This window comes from Lates calcarifer, linkage group LG19, assembly GCF_001640805.2.
Source record: "Lates calcarifer isolate ASB-BC8 linkage group LG19, TLL_Latcal_v3, whole genome shotgun sequence".
NCBI classification, from domain to species: Eukaryota; Metazoa; Chordata; class Actinopteri; family Centropomidae; genus Lates; species Lates calcarifer.
Window position 1 is genome coordinate 20,787,008 of NC_066851.1, and position 12,687 is coordinate 20,799,694.

The 12,687-nt window shown below is 40.6% G+C and overlaps 1 protein-coding gene across 1 annotated transcript in view; it reads right to left on the reverse strand.

Moving 5' to 3' along the window:
* The window catches only part of alms1 (ALMS1 centrosome and basal body associated protein), a 49,900-nt gene that overhangs the window by 17,018 nt on the left and 20,195 nt on the right, over positions 1-12,687 (reverse strand). Inside the window, exon 2 of the mRNA XM_018666222.2 lies at positions 666-730. The gene's annotated coding sequence lies outside the window, so the exon portion shown is untranslated. The remainder of the gene's footprint in view (positions 1-665; positions 731-12,687) is intronic.

Here is a 12,687-nt window from a genome sequence, read left to right on the forward strand (position 1 = left end):
TGGAGTTGCTCGCCCACAAATTCTTGTAGAGACATTGTCTTTGCAGTTTAAAGTCCCTGAAAACTTATTTTCTCAATCAGCTTCTTACTATAGATGTGACCCAGCATGATTTCAGCTGGGAGCTGAATATTTCTCTCTGTGCTTTTCTCACTGCTTTAAAGGAAACAGGGTTTCTCTGTGCAACAATCAAGATTTAGGCAATATTTAAGTCTAAATCTGATGGCAGCTGTAGAGTTGTTACCTAATGCTGTCAGTCAAATGTGATTAGAACACACCCACATAGTCCTGAAGAAGATTAGCTTGGTTTTCAAGTGTTCAAATCTTAATTATTTTTTTTTTCAAAAACAAAAGAGAAATGCTCCAGATTTGAACCCAAGTTTTCAGGGGATTGAAGACTTATTTATATTGCCAAGAGTTAGCCTGGAGTCTGTGTGTACACCAGAGTAATCTAAGGCTATATAACACATACAAAAACACTCTTTTGCCCATTTTTCATCAGAGTTATCCTCCCTTTTACTCTGATAAAATAAAACATGTTTGGGATTCTAGTTTGTTCCTGTCTTATCAAAATGCCAAGATGACCAATCATTTAAAACGGTTGTGTCTGCAGATTGTAATGATCCTGATAAACTGAGATCAACAAGATGTTGTGATGGTAGACTCACACAATAGGGGAGGCATCTGGTTCTCTGCAGCCTCTTCCCAACCCTGGCTGGATTCCTTTGTTGCACTGTGAAATGAATACAGTAATTGTCACAATGAGAAATTGACCTTCCCTTTAATCTAGACAGAGGCCCCCTTAACAAGTTAAAATAGCACAAACCCAATTAGGGAATTGATTGCTTGCTTTCATTTTCCTCATTTGCATCAGGGTCATATAGAGAAGATAAATTAATGTCTAGTCTTTTGTCCACACTGTCATTTCCTCCTCGCAGAGGATCTACTGCTAAGAAATGAGCAGGAGCAAAGTCTTTTGTCTACCCTTGACAAACTCATCGCTGATAATCTGCTGTTAAACAGAGACCTAAAGAAGATTAAAAAGTCCTCACTTTTTCACACTGCTGCACAAATACAGAAGTTTTTTATGTTAATGAGATAATTTGAGGGATTGTTCAAAGGATAAATTAGTGTTTATGCATGCTTTTGCTAATTCACAACCATTCAGCAGAGATATACTTAACTGGCAGCCATATTTAAAGGCTTGTTTTTCACTACTCAACTTGTGGAGACTTAGATGAGGAGGATAAGGCTGGTGACATTTGAGATATTTGTTACCGCCACCAAATCCCACAAAAAGACCAAAACCAACGATGCATTAGTGCATCCTGCCTATTGTCTGTGGCTTTCAGCTCTCAGCCCTAAACCCACTGGGTCCAACTTAACACGTAAATCTTTAAACACAGCTCAGACATACATAAGTTTTTTTAAAAAGGCTGAGTAACATCCCAGGGGACTGTAGTTTTTAGGAAATGCTACTAAAATAGAAAAAAGTAGTGTCTATGTCAGACCGAGTAAAAATAAACTGTAGTGGCTGTGTTTATCGCAATAAGGAATATAGTCGCCCAGTGCAACAGCGAGGTACACCAGCTAACAACAAAATGCGACCCAAAAATGACTCACAAAAAATCATTCACAAATATGACAGAGTTACAATGTGAAGCTTGTAGTCTCTCTTTTGGTTTGCAGGTCATAGTTTTTCCTTTACACTTCTCACTTTTTCTCCCTGCTGTTCTTCTATTGGTCCGATAAACTGTCAATCAAATCCTGCAAGGAGCTCTGGAAAGTGTTTGGGCAGTAGCACTCACTCAAAGTGGAAATTAATTTTCATCACTGAAGACGTCTTTATTTAGTAATGACCATACTCAGGAAAAATTAAGAGGCACAAAGGAAAAACTATGGCTCACAAACAAGAAAAAAAAGTTTTCTGTTTTTTATTAACTGAGAAATCCATTATGAGTATTCATGTAGACAGAACCTCTAATTTTACATCTAAGTAGCCCTTCAATGTGAATCACTTCCTATTGTCTGTGTCACATTTCTATTATAAGAGTCTGTTCTTAATGTCTAGAGGAAGATCATACAATAAAGAGGAAACTGCCACAGGGCTGTTGTAGTAAGAAGACAACAAATGTGTCTTAGAGCAGTAACAATTCTAGCAGATTAGAGGACACAAAATATAGAATATCACCAGACTTATCCTTTAAAATTGTAGTTTTATCCCTAAAAGAAAGAAAAACTATAAACTATAAAGCTACAGAATGTTTTAAACAGTGGTCAGCAGTAATATGAAGATTATAATAAAGTTAAATGGGTTAACACATTAAAAAAAACCTGTGGTGCCACACCATCACATCCATGTCTTTATGTTTCTGCACTGTATGTTCAATAAAACTGTCGGACTGCATCCATAATGTACATCCCTGTGTTTCTTTTTTATCTGAATAAATTATTCAAGTGTGCAGGTTTTTGTGTGTATATGTGCACGTTTATGTTCACACACATACACACACAGACACAGACAGGGAGGATAATGGCATGACTGCCTTTGTTGTCGTCCCTGATGAATGGCAGTTTAAAGGTTGAATCTCACATCTCTTTCATCTCCTTCAGACGTGCAGAGGCACAAATTCTCAGCATCGTCACTTTATTTTGGTCTTTGTCGCCCGTGATCGATTGAGAAATGGCCTGTACGAGGAGCACGGTGTCATTAACATGATTAGAGGCTTGTAAACAAAAAGGGACCTTTGGGTTTTCAAGGCACCACTGCACACACAACGTGATGTAAAGCTGGGCATGCCTCAACTTGTGTTTCCTTCAAGTATTTACGTGACTTAATGGGGGGTGAGGAGGGAGGCAAATATGTGGCCTGTGTGCGTTGTAATCATTAAAACCTCCAGTCAGGTTGTATTTCATCCTGCTATCGACCTACATATCTGGAGGTAACATGTTCAAGGGCATGAAAAATGTTCCGGCCTGTAAATCCTCTCATTGTTGCCTCGAGGAGTTTGACTTCCAATAATTGATGCCCATTTCCATACATCACCAGGCCTCATTCCTCCACCGCTCTTAACACTGAGGCTGCTCTTTCACACATAGTCCAGTGGCCTTTCTTCTGTTTTGTGTCACTCTTTTTTTTTTTCAAGAATCGTAGATTAACCTCTGCAACACTTGAGGAAAATAATGTCGCCATTAATCTGTGGGTTATTCCTTGTGACAGTGATTTATAGCAGGAGACACCTGTAATAAAACTTTGCCCTGTAGGCTTCACCAAACTTCCTGTACAAATGAAACCTGCTTCCTTTAATGCAGATAATGCTGAGTGGCGCGTCAGCTCCGTTAAAGTCTTCTATTAAACAGGATTGGTGTTTATGAATGGGCAAGGGACAATGATTCACTGCAGATTTTTGTCACTCACTCCTTACAGGCGCCAATCTAGTTGAATTTATTCCTGTTACTTGACTGGTTTGCAGCACGCAGGCGAAGCTTTATTGTTTAAACACCTTGTGCATGACTGAGACAAGGAGAACAAGGCGGTTTGCTGTGTAATGTTTACCACCCATTTAAGAAGCACTGAGGAGGCTGTTTATCTCTCTTCTGGTTATAGAGGCTGTGTAGCAACCAGGATGTCTGGGACGATTTAAGACTTCCTCCTGCTCGCCTGCTTTGCTTTCCCGGTTTGAAAATGCTGCAGAGGATCCATCTATTCCTCCCGTTGTAATGAACCTCCCTGGGGGCCCGGGCGCACCATGTGAAGACGCCTTAGTACCAGAGCGATTCATTACCTCGGAAATGTGAGCTTTTGTTCCGTTTTCAGCAGAGCCCCATTAATCTTGGGTTGCCTCCTGGCATGCAGGCCAGGTACTGCTTAGGTAATTACAGTTAATCATCATTCAGACGTGCACATGGACTGCGGGTTCCTCAGTGGTTTCTATGCAGGGGCAAACCTACCCTCCTACACTGTTGTTTACCCCCCTCTAACTGCAACTCTGCGTCCCAGTTGCACCATAAAGAAGCCTCATTTCTTTCTTTTTTTTCCTTTTTTGTCTTGGTAACCAGACCGCGAGAGTTTTGGTAATTGAGTCCAGTAAGATTTGGCTCCAGTTGTGCAGAAGCCTCTCCCAGCCCCTGCACAAACAAGTAAACATCCCAGCCCCCCCCCCCCCACACACACACACCGAACATTTACACTATCCAGCTGTCACTGTTGCACAGTTACTGGAGCCTACTGTTCACCTGCCGATTATGATTGTGATTAATGGACAGATTATAAGAAGGATGATTTTCAGGAGTAACAAGCAGAAAGAGGCCATCTGTATCTTCGGCGTCCCGCAGCAGAGGAGCACAGAGAGATGGATAACTTCATCACCCAACGGTTCCTACTGTCTGTGGAAACATGGAGGGCTAAATATATACTGTGTTTAGAGCTGAAGCAAATTCGCCAAACATTATCTGGCAACAATTTTAATATTTTGATTAACTGTTGCGCTGTGGCTAGTTCCACCACTTTGGTCCAGACTGAAATATCTCAACAACCCTGGACTGCAATGAAATTTTGTACAAATATTCATGGTTTTCAGATGATGAATCCCACTGACTTAAACTGCACAATTACATTTTCCTCTAGTACCACCATGAAGTTGATATTTGTGGTTTTGAGTGAAATATCTCAGCAGTTACGAACATGAACTTTGGTACACACAGCCTCAGCTGTAATTTGCTGTACATTAAACCCAGTAAATGTTACCATTTAGCAGTTGTCACGTCATTAGCATGTTAGCATGCTGATGCTAGCCCTTAAAGTTGTCTTTTAAATAATAATGCCCAAAAATGTGCCCGTGCCAGCTTCTCACGTGTGAATATTTGCTTATCTTTGTCTTAACATGTTTATATCTTTATATCTTCAGGTTTTCAACTGTCGCTATTTTCAGATGTTTCATGGACCAAACAATTTTAATGACTGAAAACAACTGTTAATTGCACCTATTTTTAGATTCAAATTCCAGCAAAGCAATGGAGAACAATACAACCTTGGCTGCTGGTGCTGATATAGTTGAAAGTGTAATAATAACCCAAATTGCATTATTATATAATTCCATGGGAAAAAGTCAAAGATTCCATTCTGAAAAGAATAAAGCACTACTTTAAGTATATAATTCAACACCTCTAAAATATTCAGCTTATGATTCTTATGATTTTCAAAAATGGGCATAAAGAGAAGATTCAGCTGGTAGATACTGTAGCTAATGGGTCATCAGTGTACGTGTTGATGTTTTATTGCTAAAGTTAGTTATCAACAAGAGAAACTGGGAGTAATTCATTGTAGAAAAGGCAGAGAAACCAATTTGCGCACCCACAGTAACAGGAAATGTACCAGAACATTTAACCGTCAGAATGAGAGTTGTGATCCTTAACACACTAAGGGTCACAGCTCTCATTTTGACAGTTAAATGTTGATGGAAATCAGAGCAGAAGCCTTTTCTTCTTCGACTAAATGACAGACATTTACAGCTGGTATCATAGATTTCTTGAGGCAGTATTTTTCCTTTTGAAGCAAACCCTATCTTGAAAACCATGTTAATTTCTGTTTATGCAATGAGTCACCTTTGTAAGAGTAAGTGTCACTTGTTAGAGATGTTTTTATAACAAAATCCTACAGCTGTGTAGTTCCCCAAAAGAAACACTGCGTCAGTCATCCATTCAGCAGATTAAAAAAACAAACCAGCATCTAGGGAAACACTGAAGACTCTCGATCAATTCATTGTTGCACATCCCTCTAAAGACCGGCCACAAGCTCTTGGGGTATTGATTAACATTTTAGATATGAGCAAAGAGAATCAATGTGGGCTGTTTTATTAGCAAAATGTGCCCTCAGCGGTTTGTTGTTTGTAATTTGAATGAAGATAAACCCAGTGCTTAAAGGCTGCAGCAGCGAATGAGATAGTTTTTAGTCTAGTTGACCTCCTCCAAGGAGAACAAACGCAAACTCAAACAAGACGATGGTGCTGTTGTTTGCTCTGCTTGATAAAAAAACAAAAGCCCGAGATTGTAGTAATGCCAAAGTACGCTGAAGACATTTGGGTCCCGTCTGTCGGAAATAAGAAATGAATGAGGGCAACAGCCTGTTATCTGATGTCAGAGGAGGGAAGAAAGCTTTTCTCAGGGTTGTTTTCCACCTGTTGGGCTGTGTGTTGTATACAAAGAGGAAAGAAGCCAGAAGAGGTGCTGACAGCGCCGTCATCCAGTGCTGCATGCACAGAAAAATAACACCAAAAAGGGAAAGGAGAAAATTTTTCTGGTCTTGCTGGAAGCTAGTGTGGAGCACGTATATTTCTGTCCATGTCACCCACTTGTTTGGACATTAAATAAAGTGACACCTACTCTCATTTGGGTCAGTGAGATGAAGGATAAGTCTGTATTTTACACTCATCATCATCACGAGAAAAAAGTACAATGTTCTGAGTGGGGCTGCAAAATTCTGTTGAAAAAAGTTGGAAACTTTCCATGGAAAATTAACGGGAATAAAGTTGAAATTTGCAAAACTGCAGGTTAGCCTTGTAACAGTGAACTTAACTGGATAATCTTGGTTACAACAACCAGATTTAATGCAAATTCAATTTTTAGGTCATAAGAAATATGCTTAATTAATTCAACATTCATGTTTTGTTGTTGTTGTTCAATCAAAGAATCAGTTAAAGTTCAACTCACAAATAAGTCAAAGTCAAAAATGTAATTTTTAAAATCTGTATTAGTTTGCACGGATGTCTGGTTTGCATAGGATACAGTTTGTATAAATTACCTCAAATTTCCACTTAATTACTATGAAAACTTGGAAAATTGGCTCTTCGTTATGCACAGACAAATCCCTGTACCTCAATGTGGAGAGTCAGCCTGGTCTCAAAATGTTGTACCAGACCCCAGCAGCAGCAGCAGCAGGTATGCGGACTGCATGTTTATATCCACAAGCAAATGCTGTGGTTCTGCCCAAAAACTGCCAACCACACAATCTATTGAGGGATAACGCTCTTGTTATTGTAGCCGTCTACCCGCGAGAGCCGTACAGCAGCATCAACAAACAGCACAATCTGATAGATTTTTATCATTGTTGTTGACTTCAATTGGGCATATTTAAATTTTTTTTCAAAATCCCATCAACATGTCAAGTTTGTCACAAAATAGAAAATTCAACAGTATTGCAAGCCCTTGGAAATCACAAATTACTGTCAACAAAGCTGATGCGAGGACAACAACTAACAATGAGTTAATCCTACTAACAGCTATTGTCTGTGTAACCAAAGCTTGGTATATCTTGTTCCTCTGTGCCATAGAGCTCCATTGTTGTCCAGCAAATATTATGAGTCACGCCGTTGCACTGGGTGACATCTTCCTTCATTACCACGAACACAAACACTGTAGTTTATCTCCAGTCAATTCCACATACAGAGTCCTGCTGCTGTAAATACTCACTGGAGATGAAAACAGTGGTCAAACAAATATTCCATTTATTTCCATAATATATCCATTTTGAGTAGTTTGCTAAATACTAGAGTGCTCAGCTGCTTTGGGAAATGATTTTAAGAAATGTAACAGTCCATCTGTGACCTGTGTTATCTTCACTAAGAACCAATGGCCTTGGGGCTGGGAGCCGCAGACAGGGAAGGGAGAGTAGGAAATATGGAGAAACAGACTGACTCATTGTTGTTTTGGTCTATTCATCGGGTTTCTTCTCAATAAAAAAGATAAAGAGCAACCCCAGCCTAGTCCTTAAAAGTGATAGGGATATAGGGATATTAAATCATCTTTATCAACATTAATTTGATTGTGATTACTCAGAAACAAATTCCAGATTCTTCCCCTGATTTCAGAAGAACACCTTCCTCAATGAGGTCTCACCGACTGTTTGCTTTTACCTTTGTGTCCTCCACACCACTGCCACCTTAAACCGCAAGACACCTGTCCCTTTGTGTGACACTTTCCACACACACACACACACACACCCATTGAAAACCTCTGGGGTTTTCTGCCCAGTCATTTGGCACATTTTTGATGTTGAATCAAAAAAGACAAAATGAGAGAGCGAGGAGGGAGCGGGGAGGGAGAGAGGGAGCAATCTACGCTTTTCACTCCAGTGAAAGGCACTCTTTGTTGAGCACTCCTGTGTCAAACCCCCCCCACCCCCACCACCACCACTCCTCCCTCCATATCCACCCTTCATCCCCCTCCTCCCCTCCTCTCCAAAGCCCGGGTGGATTTTTCATTAAATGCTATCAGAAATGTGACTGGTCCTATTCATGGGCAGATGGAGGGCTGGCTGTGCGGCTGGAGACCAATACCTTCACTGGAGAATGACAGGAATCTGGGCTGTAGGTGAAGGTCCGGGTGGAGGGACCAGGCAGGACTTTATAGGACCTGACAGAGGAAGAATAAACGAGAGGAAGCTGAATCGTTTATTTGCTTTTTATTTCCTCCTCACATTGTTATTTTCCTTCTGTGTGAGAGCCCCTTGTCCCGTCCTAAATATGTTTAATATATTCCTCTGGACCAATGTGTTCCTGCTCTGATTTTCTCTGGTTAGACCTCCCTTTGTTTGCTGAGAAAAGAAAAACAACCTCACATTTGTTATAGTCAGTGGCAGCTCACCAGTGTTTTCTCTCACCAGTCTGTGGCTCCTCAAAGTAAGACCTCCTTGTCCTCATTTTCAAAAAAAAAAAAAGCTACTTAAAGAGTTAAGAGCACTCTGCTTAAACAAAACAACATATTGTGCCACTGTTTCGTCAGACAAACAAGGTGACCAGATCCATCCGCTGTTCATTTCTAACCAAAGGAAAGAGATGAACCTCTCATATTGTTAGAGAGCGGTCGATTATGTCACAGGACAATGGGAGGCAGCGGGTTGGAAGAAAACACAAACAATGATTTCCGCAACAGCAATTTAATCCTCTGGCGTTAAAACCTGACACAAAGTGGACAAAGGCGAGGAGGCTGGCACGAATAAACCCCTGAATCTGAAGATTAAGCAAAAAAAAAAAAAAAAAAAGAGGGAAAAGGAAGAAAAAAAAAAACAAGTTCTTTTGTATAAAAAGGTCCTTTATCTGCTTTTGAAGTTGGTGAGACCTGCCAGCCGTCCTCAGCCTCTCTTTGTAACCGGCCTCCATGTCCCAGAGCAAACCAGCACCTCACTTTCATCTGCCCGTCATCTTAGGGGGCAATTAATGCCATTCAGGTCTACCCTCTACAGAGGGGGGGGGATGGTGGGAAGGCTCATCTACTTGTTGAAACAGGGACTTGACAACAGTTTAGTGTAGCCTAATTTGGTGCATATAAGGCAAGTGACATTTCTTGATCTGGATAAAATTCAGCGCTGCTCTCTCTCTCTCCTGGTATTATTTATATTTGATTGGGCTTCTGTTTACAGGCAGGCAGTGTGGAAACCAGCCAGGCTGTTGCTTAATGAATATTTCACTGCCTTCACACAATAAGCCTCCCATGATAGCCCTGTGAATAACGTCCTGCTCTGCTCTGCAATTCTGCCTGTGCAGCGTGCAATAACTCCAACTCATACTTGATAAAGCTGCATGTGAGGAGAAGCTCCAGGTTTTATCGTTGACCTTTTCGCTCCGCGCTGTAGTTCCTTTACTCTGGGGACTCCCACTGTTTCTCCTTTGCTGTTCTAATACAGTGGCTCCGGCCCCGGCGTCTGCGAGAGGCAGGGGAAATAAAGCCTCCATTTGCATTACGTAATTTCATGCATTATTCAGAGCTTCAGAGAATCATTTCACCTAGACAACTCCTCAGAGGGCAGTGAGGAGATAACTGTTAGTGACAGGACTGGCTCATGAAATGCAGAGTGACTTAACCACCCAATCTGCAGATATTACCCCAGCCTGAATTGGAAATAGACACCGGCGCACTCACACAGATGTGCTCTTTACAAAAGTACACACTCGCTGTTATTTTCACTTTTCTTTTTTATCACTGCAGGAGAACAAGAGATATCAGATGCACATTTTTACGGTATATCTGTTTTATGATGCTCTTGATATTTCAAAGGTTTTCAAAGACCATGGAAAACTACAGCACAGATGAATAGTGCTATACGGGTAGGAGTTGATCTGCCTTTTTCTTCCTCACACAAGAGGCAAAGATTGTGAATTCAGACACTGTTAGATAATGATGTGCTATTTCTGCTTGTGCTTGCTTTTCTCAATGTGGCTCCTCTGCAGCCTGTTATGTTGTAGCCTTGTCAAAATAGAGAATATATAAAGATTTTATTGCCATAATCTTTTTTTTTTTTTTTTTTTTAATAGGCTGCATTAGTTTGGAAGCAGAATTCACAGCAGCAGTGGTGAGTCCATCACGAGGAAAAGACAGCGCAGACGGGCCAATTAGTGCAATCAAACAGCCACATAAGCAGCATAGCAGGGCTGCTCACAGCAACTGGACATTGTTTCTTTATTGTCCAAAGCTCACAACAGAACTAGAGCCTGAAAGAACCCACAGCTCCAATGGTGGTGCAGTTGTTATCGCAGCCAGGGAACACTGCAACACAAGACGACGAGAGAAATAAAGCTTTCTCGTTCTAATCATAGACAATAGAGTGTATTTCATTAAGCCAGATAATGGTGTGTGCATTTCATTACCATAGATAACTAGGAATATTTAGATGAGGGATGAGGTGCTCATAAAGCGCCAGTTGGTAGCCATGGTAACCTGGATCTTGGCAAACAAAAGAGTCGGGGAGAAATGTTTGCTAGGGGATGGAAAGAAAAGGGGAACTAGAGAAAAGAGGGGAAGGAGGCAGACTGAGAGGAGCTGCAGAACTAAACACGGTCCCAGGCCAAAGCAACCAGGCCGAACGCCTCCATGTTGTTTTTCTTTCCGCAGCCAAAAAAAAAAAAAGAGAGAGACTCAGGTGACCACCGTGATCCTCCTTTGTTCTCAAAAGTTAAATATGCCTCTCTCTGTAGGATACCAAGGATAATCACATGCTAATGTAGCAGCGGGCCAAATAATAAACCTAATCATCCAAATGTGGAAATCAGTGTGCGGTAAGAAAACCTATCCATCCATCTTGCGCCTCGCTCCTGAGAATATTACAACCCCCACATACCCCCCACTCATGCTGCCAGTCAAACCTGACTTTATGTTGTGTGAATTTCAAATGAAGATGCTTCCTGACAATAAGGCCTCAGAGCCTAAATCAGCCCCAAACCATGACCTTGACCTTGGGAGATGGTTCTCATTCATCCTGTTTCAGAGCTGTCAGATTGAGGACAAAAACCAGGACGGGTTATATTACTGTGGATGACACTAAGGCAATGGAAATCCATTTCTTTTTGGCAGCATGCAACATTAAGCCCTGTTCCTCAGCTATGAGTCTATCATTGTTAATGTTGAAATATCATTTGGAGCTGGAAAATTAAGGGTTAGAGTGAATGACAACTCAATACAGCTGATTTGGCATTTGCAAAATGTAACATTGATTACAGCTGCTCACATTTTTCATTCTAAATTGGCCAGTCAAGCTTCCTTACGCTGTAATTACAAGTCAAGTCACAACTGTGTCATTTAATTCAACTGATTAAAACACATATTTTATGCCATCTTGTCATACTACCCAAGTGATTGAATATTTTTCTACTGATGACAACTGAACAGATGTGGAGGAAAAAATGCTTCCTGTTTTCTTTCATTTTCCGTTTTTAGTAAATTGCACTTATTTGTTCACTTTATTTTTTCCATCCTTTCTTTTTAAACACTCCTCTTTTTACGACTGTTTCTAGATGCCAAACAAACATGCCAGTGGCTCTGTGAAGCTCTACTTAGGCTAATGCTAACAGAGAAACGTGCTTGCAATGACAAAGCTGACATGCTAATGTTTCCTAGCGCGAATATTTGCCATGTTCATCTTAGATTAGCATGGTAACATGCTAACAGTTGCTAATTAGCAATAAACACAAAATAAAGGTCAAGCTGATGGGAATGTCTGTAGTTTGACAGGGTATTTGGTCATAAACAACAAATTTACATTCTGACATGATGATGATGGAAAGTTACAGGATCAATTAATCCTGATCAGAACATGAATGTATGTGTAAAATTTTACAGTTGTGATTTGGAGGAGGAAGGTCAGCTGACTTGCAGAACGTGCTTGCAGAGAGTGGCTGCAAGAGGAGGCAAAACTTCAAACCTGATTTTGCATCTACGGGAGCACCACCCATCTCTCTATACCAAATTCAAGATAACGCTGTCTTGAAATGAACATATGCAACAGCTACAATAGTTAGCATGTACAGTGTCAGTGAAATAAATACTATGGGCTTGCTACAGTGGCAGATAAGAATTAATTAGAGCAGAGAAGGACACATTTTCTGTAAAATGAATACTTTTATTTTAGTACTAAAGCTATAATCGCAATACTGTGATAATACAAAACCGTGTCATCTTTGTTTAAGGTTATCATACTGTCAGAATCTCGTACCAACCCATGCCTAGATTCAAGTCATTAAGAATTATCCTCTTGTGGATATTGGTGCCAAATTTAATTCAATTGTTTTTGGGACATTTCACTCAAAGCCTCTAATGAGAACCTCATAGTGGTGCTAGAGGAAGGTCAATGGATCTTTAAAGTCAGTAGGATCCATCCTCCGGGAACCACAAATGTCTGTACAAAATTTCATGGCAATCCAG